Here is a 7075-nt window from a genome sequence, read left to right on the forward strand (position 1 = left end):
ATCACTTGCATAATGAAGTAATGCAGGTGGAGTGAAGGCAGCATGAGCCTGAACATTCTTGGAGAAAATGCTGCTGCTGCTTTCTGCCTTGTGACTTAGTGTAGGGTGACAAGAGCTGGGAAATGCCCAGCTGCTCAGAAAGTTACCAAGGAAGCCCTTGAAGTTGAAAGATTTATCTTAAGACCCTTTACAATTCAATAGACCTTTGCCTGTGGGTTCCCAGCTGTTTGGGAAGAGATGGTGAAGGATGGGTTTGGAAGAGATAATACAAAGCAGGGACCTTGCATTAAGCTTAGCTATCTGTTTTAGTGGCCATTGGTCTTGCAGAGACAAATTCTTCAGCAGAAGTACAGGTCAGAAGTACAAATGAGTGGGCATTTGTGTAGGGCATTGATTGAATTTGGTCTGAGGTACACCTGGTTTCCATGCAGTTTCCAGTTAGCAGAAATGAATGATAGGGAAATGCAATGGATGATAATGGTGGTGGGTCTGAGACCTACTGATAAACGTCTGTATTATAGTCCATCTTTGCCTGGACTGGGAGGAGTGTCAAAGGTGTTAAAAAAAAAAAAAAATACAAACTGCTTATCTGTTTTATCTTAAGCTTAGTGCTTTGGAAAAGCAGAGAACAGTCTTGCCTCCATGGGGCAGAAGTGTGGTTTCTGCAGCCAGTAAATGTTGTATTGTTTGCATTATTGCAGCAAGGATAAAAGAAAAATCTTTGCATGGAAGTCAGACCAGAGGGAAGTCTCAGTCTTCTTAGGAACGGCCATTCTTCAGCAGTAAGGCTTCTCTCCACTGCACCTGCCACTCCAGCTAGAGTGCATCTGTATGGGGCAGGCTGCACAGCCCTGACTCAGCCTTGAGCAGCCGAGGCAGGACTGGTGGGTACGCAATGACAAAATAGGAAGGAAATGTGTGAGCATGAGTTTCTGCACCCCATTGTGCTCTGGAAGGCCCTGGGGGAAAAAAATAAAAATTAAAAAAAAAATTGCTCCATCCAATAAGATTATGCTGTCATCATCCCATCTAGAGACACTGAACCTGCCATTCCACATCCGTTCTCAGCTCTGTGATGTGGGCTGCCCACTCCCATCTAAAATACCCAAAACTTGTCAATGCCACAGGTAGAATGAACTTACTATTATTGAATATATCTGACAAAATGGAGAGATGAGAGGTGGTAGCCCCATTTATGATACAGGGGTGCACATTTTATCATTTGCATGTGCTGAGCTTGGCATTTATAACAGCATATTTTTCCCCTAGAAAGGATGAGATAACACAGAGGAAAGCAATATTATTATATGAAGAGGATGATGATTTCTCCTCCAATGTGTCTTAAACAGAGATGATATTGTTTTGCCTTCTGTAAAGGCTAATTGCCATACTCAGATGCTGGGTCCAGGTTTTATTTGGGGACCTCAATGGTCGTCCAGTGGATAGAGTGTCCAGGCAGGAGTATTGGATATTTTTTTCCCTGACTTTCCCACCCCTCTGAATGTATCTTTGACCCCAGTGTGCTTCTCTGGGCAGGCTGTCATATGGTTCACGTTGCTCAGCTGCACACAAAGCCCAGGTACTGCTGAGCCCAGAGGGGAGGACTTGGGGACAAACAGCCTGGGAGAAGCCAGGCCAGCAAGGAAGAAAAATGTGGTTGCCTTTGGTGTCATGTAGATACCTTGTGGGGATTGAGATGGTCAATGTCCTGCTTTTTCAGCATGAGTAACGCACTTGCTCAGGCTGTCAGGGGCATTTCTTTCCATGCCTAACCTCCACTGGTCTCTGCAGAGGAAGGAACTGCCCTGACAGATGCCCTGCCCCACTCTGGGAAGGACTCACTTGACCCCACTCAGTCCTTAAATGGGTTGTTTTTATGTTTGCTGACAGGGGATGGTGGATTTGGTTGATCTCTCCTTTCTCACCACCACCCTCTGGCTGTGCACAGGGCTGTGAGGCCTGTGGTGCTTCAGCACCAAGCCTTGCTGAGGCAAAATGGCCGTTCCCAGCGAAACCTGAGGGGCTCAGCAGTGACTCCTTGCTGCAATGTGACTGTCACACAATATCATGACATGTTAGGCAGGAGTCCAAAGAGGAGGCACACTTTGTGAGAGAGACTGTGCTGGCGTAGGCGGCGATGGTTAACTTTGTTTCTCCAAAGTTGGTGGCCTACAGGACCCAAAGTTCTGGGGATCATTGTACTACCTGCCTCAGGGACACCTGGGGACCATTTATGGATGCTTTAAACAGAAATTTGTCCTTTGCTAATGCAGCTTCTAGGTCATTAGAGATCTCAACAGCCTCATGCCCCACAAATTTGGAAGCAGAGAGAGGGGAGACATGTCCCAGGGCCTCTTAAAGGGGGAGACTGGGCAGAAAGAGTTTCAGGTTAAGACTAGGTGATGTTGAAGAAAGTGTCTGGGAATGGGGGGTGAGGTTGCCCCAGCCTTTTCCCTCTCCCATTTTGATTGTACTGAGGCAAAAAAGAAATGGGCAAAGCAGAGGAACAGGGTAGGGCGCAACCCACACCATGCCCCAGTCCAGCAAAGCCCAATCCTGTGCTCACTTCTGAGCAGAGGAGCAGTTCTGATGACTGCTCATCTGCTTAAAACCATGCCTGGATCCAACATATTCACAGGGCTGGGGCCTATGTGCTTGACAGACTAAAAGAGATGATCTTTAGTGAGAAACCCCATAGAAAGGTTCAGCAGATGTCACAGAGAAGAATTTTGAACACCTGGGAAGATGAATAGCTAGATGCTGGAGAAGAAAATGGAAAAAAATGGAAATAAAGGAGAGCCTCGAGAATTACCAGGAAAGTATCACCGTTTGGCAAGTATATGTAACCTTGGTGGCATGACCATTGTCTGGTCTACAGTACTTTTTCTTTCCATTGCCTGGCATGTCATAATATTGTGTCCTTGTGTGAAATCACATCCCCTTCCAGAAGTGAAACTTGTTTCTGAAGGACAAATGCCCACTTGCAATGTGCTCACCCAAAGGGATGTTATGCCAAGAGGTATGAAAGCAAACAAGATTAGACCTCTAAGTCTGGGGCATCCTTCCCAGGAAAATGTAGACCATTAATGCCAATGTATCATCCTCTCAAACTCCACTCATCCATCTTCCCTTCAGAGATGAAGAAGCGGCAATGTCTTCTCTAACTGGGGACATCTTATGTGGCCAGAATTTCAAACAAAACCTAACTGAACAACAATGACAACAGAACAGGGAGATCAATGGCAATGTCGATATATTATTAAAGGGACTGCTGTGAACCATCTTGACATACTCTGAGTGGCTGCGTTGCATCCTGTACAGCGTTACAAAAAAAAAAAAAAAAAAAAAAAAAAAAAAAGGCAACAATGAAAAAAAACAGAACACCCATTTTTATGATCTTTAATTTGCATTTTCTGCATGAGATAAGACCTTGATCCTTGTCTTTTTTCACAAAAGCAGATTCTGCTTTAAGTAATGTAAAAAAGGGAAAGAAAATAATGTTTCTAGCAAAGTGATTTAGATGTAGAAATTTTTGTAAAAAAAAAGGGGGGGAAAAAGAAAAAAAAGGGAAAAACAACAAAGAAATAAAATAAAATGACCTAAAGAGCCATCTTTGTCTACTCTAGAGGTGGGAAGGTGTGATTGGTGGGTGGCACTCTGCTCTCAGAGCTGTCCTGTGTCAGTCAGAGGGGAGCTGGAGGGCTCCCATGATGGGCGTGCTTACCAGTTACTGCCGGGTGCTTTCAAAAACTGTCTCCTTCCATCTTCTTGCAGAGAAAGTGGGCAGGAGGGCAGGGAGAAGGATAGGCAGGGGCAAGGACAGTTGCCTTGCTTTTATTTTGGGGTTTAGTTTGGGTTATTCCTGTTCCTGCAATGACAGTTTTTGAAAGGCAATGATGAACAAAGTAAAAACAAACTTGAAAATAGTTTACAATTTTGTACAAACCATTATAAATATTAACAACAAATGTTTTTAAAAATGGTCCATACCAGTGCCAAACTAATGTAACGTGTACATTAATTTCTTCTTTCTTTCTTTCTCTTTCATTTTTTATTTTTTTTTTTGACAAAAAGTGTTAAAACACTAAAGATATTTCATTTTTTAACAAATGATGTATGTGGACATAAATGTACTTGAAAGCTGTTAATTATCAATTGGTTAGGAATCTTTCTTGGGATTTTGGGTTTGCTTTCTTTTTTCCTACCCAGAACAAAAGTAACGTATATAAAATACAATCTTTAAAGGAGAAACAGTCAACTTTTTTTCTGCTGATTTGAATGTAAGAGATGTCCATTTTCAAGGCACTCTCTTTAGGCCAAGTCTGCAGTACTGATCTCTGAAAAGCAAACAATGTTACCATCCAGAGATCTCAAACTTGTCCTGAACTGTGCAACATAACTGTTATGATGTCATTTAATATGTGTGTCCAAAGGTGTGTGTATCTTGCTAAGAATTGAGCAAAGTTTTCTGCATACCTATGTGTGCTGCTGGGTTGCACCAAGAACTGGGATGCACACAAGCTCTATCATATTGCCTAGAGCAGAGGGGAAAATTAAAATAAAACCTCAGCCTTATTTTTCCACCATGAGGTGAGTAACTTCCCATGACTTTGAGGAGCAAAAATCATAGATTACAATTTCAAAGGCTCTTAAGTCCTATTTCCATGAGCAAAGGAAGTACTCAAGTATTTCTGGACCTTGCCACTGTGGAGGGGGGATGCATGGTCAGCTGTGACCATGGGTGAAAGAAAGTAACTGGCTTTGAATGCCTGCTTCCTTGTGGTGCACAATGATTTTACCACCCCACATTCCCTTGCCACAGCTGCACCAGGTGTCCATGCTCCATCCAGGCTGCGTTCTTCACAGGTCGGTCTGCTCTGCACCTCTGTGGCTTTGCACCGCAAGCATACAGCTGAGGAGTAAAAATACAGGGAAATGAGTACTGCAGGGATGCTGGTGGTTCTGCTGGTGCTGCAAGTGTCCTTCCTGCTGGTAGAAACATCCTTGATTCCCTGAGGCAGAGAGACAGTGCTTTTCCACTGTCAAGTAGGGAGGAAAAATGAAAAAATTACATTCTCTACAGCTGGGCATTCAGGTGCCTGTATTTCTTCTCAGCCAAGACCTACTGCCAGTGGGATCAGAGTGATGAGCATTCACAGGATGAGAAGTCAGAAAAAAAAGGTCATGTTAGGAGCTGGATTCAACATTGAACATGTGAAACCCAGTCCTTTTTTCCCTCTCCAATCCCAATCATAGAATCATTAAGGCTGAAAAAGACCTTGAAGATCATCTAGTCCACCTGTGCCCCTCCCACCAATATTACCCACTAAACCATCCAACCTTTCCTTAAACACCCCCAGGGACAATTAGTTAAATCAGATTAGTTCCAGACTCTGTAAGAATGAGCTGACATTGAATTACCAACTTTGTGAGAAGACAGCCTCAGTCGAAGCTCACTACTGCCATTCAGCAAAATGACTCAATGGCTTTTGGCAGGTTAACGGGGAGGAAGGTTTCTTTTTTTGCCATTGAATCTTTTTTTCACTGAGTCCAAAGCCCACAGATAACATAAAATCATTACCTTACTTTTTTCACATGTGACAATTCAACTTCTAGAGTTCTCACATGCCTTGAGGACAGTTCTTGTGAAGGCCTGCTGAGCTGGGAGACTGCTCTTTCCCAGCACAGCCATGGTGGTGGGGTGGCCCTGACTCCAGCTCTAGCAGCACCCACGCGTTTCCTTGTGCCCCTCTGCCCCTCTCTCTTCTTGGATTTCCTTCCCACTGTCCCCATATTTGCTTAAAGCTGAAGCTTTTTGAGGCCAGTCACATGAGCCAGCCATCCAATCCTCAGTCTTGGGTGTCCAAACACTCGAGGGGCTCAGCCCTTCATGGTTTGTTCACCAAAATCAGAAATGAGTGGCTCAAACTAAAGAGAATTTGCCCACCCAGTAGGAAAAGTAAAAGCTAACTACCTAATATATTTGAAAGAGAAATAACAAGTGGATAGAGTCTGCAGTATTTATGCTTAAGTAATGGGAGAATAAGGCAGAGGGAAGCAGCACTATAGAAACCCTTTTGAGCTGTGATGGTGTTACAGTTCCTGCTAACCTGCCACTCCTGAGAGCTTCTATGATGTTCCTTTTCCTCCTACCTTCATTTTATTAAAGAGATAACTGTGTATATGTTTTGCTGCTGGAAAAGCTACTTCATCTTCCTGTCTCATTTAATTTGAAGTGAGATTTTAGCCCGGTTAATCTCACCTTGCCTTCCTGTTCTCTTCTGTTTAATCTATTGTACCCTGGGTTTCCATGGCAAGATCTCATACTGCAACAGGGAAAAGGCTTTAATGATTACTTCCAGTTGTAGTTCAGGAGAAGATACTAATAACCCCTTCACATCCACAGACAGTCTTTAGGGTTGAGAACTGCCCAAGATAACTGTCCTCTATCCTGTTAAAATGAATGTTTTGTCTAAATTAGAATTTCAGCAATTTTACTTTGTTAATCCATATCCTTAGTAAGCAGCACCAGTATATACCCAGCCTTCCTGGAAGCCCAGATAAGATAGATTTGCTGCAGCAAACGCCATTAAATTAAATACCTGTCTACCTCTGTTATGGGTAGTGAAAGGACTTTTGTTGCTAACATCAGGGATATTGTTAGCATTAATGGTGCTAGTAAACCTATGAAACATGCAAATAATGGTAGAGCTCCACATTTTCTAACGCCATTAAGTGATTAAAACAGCCAAGTTCCTCTGACTTTTCAATAGTTTGGGCATTTTAGTTGTGCAATAGTAATATCCGACATTTTTAAAAACATTAATGTCATGTTCAGATTGGTTTATTCTGGAAATTCTCTTTCTGTTGAAAAAAAGAAATCCTCAAGATCAGTTTTGATAATACCATGCAAAAATAGGAATATACTCCCTCCTAACTCTATTTACAGGAAGTACCACTGCAGATCAACCTCCAAAAGTTTGAGAGGTAACAAGAAGGCAGAGCTTAGTGCATTGATCTGCCAGCTAATATACATTACAGTGAATACACCCTCTTAAATCTGAGAAAGAACAGA

The 7075-nt window shown here is 42.8% G+C and overlaps 1 long non-coding RNA gene across 1 annotated transcript; it reads right to left on the reverse strand.

Moving 5' to 3' along the window:
- Positions 1–234: 234 nt before the first annotated feature.
- LOC311443697 lies at positions 235–6141 on the reverse strand. Its single transcript, XR_014697432.1, has 2 exons — positions 5582–6141; positions 235–4912 (listed from the first exon to the last, which is right to left on the reverse strand). It is a non-coding gene; the product is annotated as an uncharacterized lncRNA (long non-coding RNA).
- Between the last annotated feature and the right edge of the window lie 934 nt (positions 6142–7075).

Source organism: Aythya ferina (genome assembly GCF_964211825.1).
Source record: "Aythya ferina genome assembly, chromosome: 13".
Taxonomy (NCBI): domain Eukaryota; kingdom Metazoa; phylum Chordata; class Aves; order Anseriformes; family Anatidae; genus Aythya; species Aythya ferina.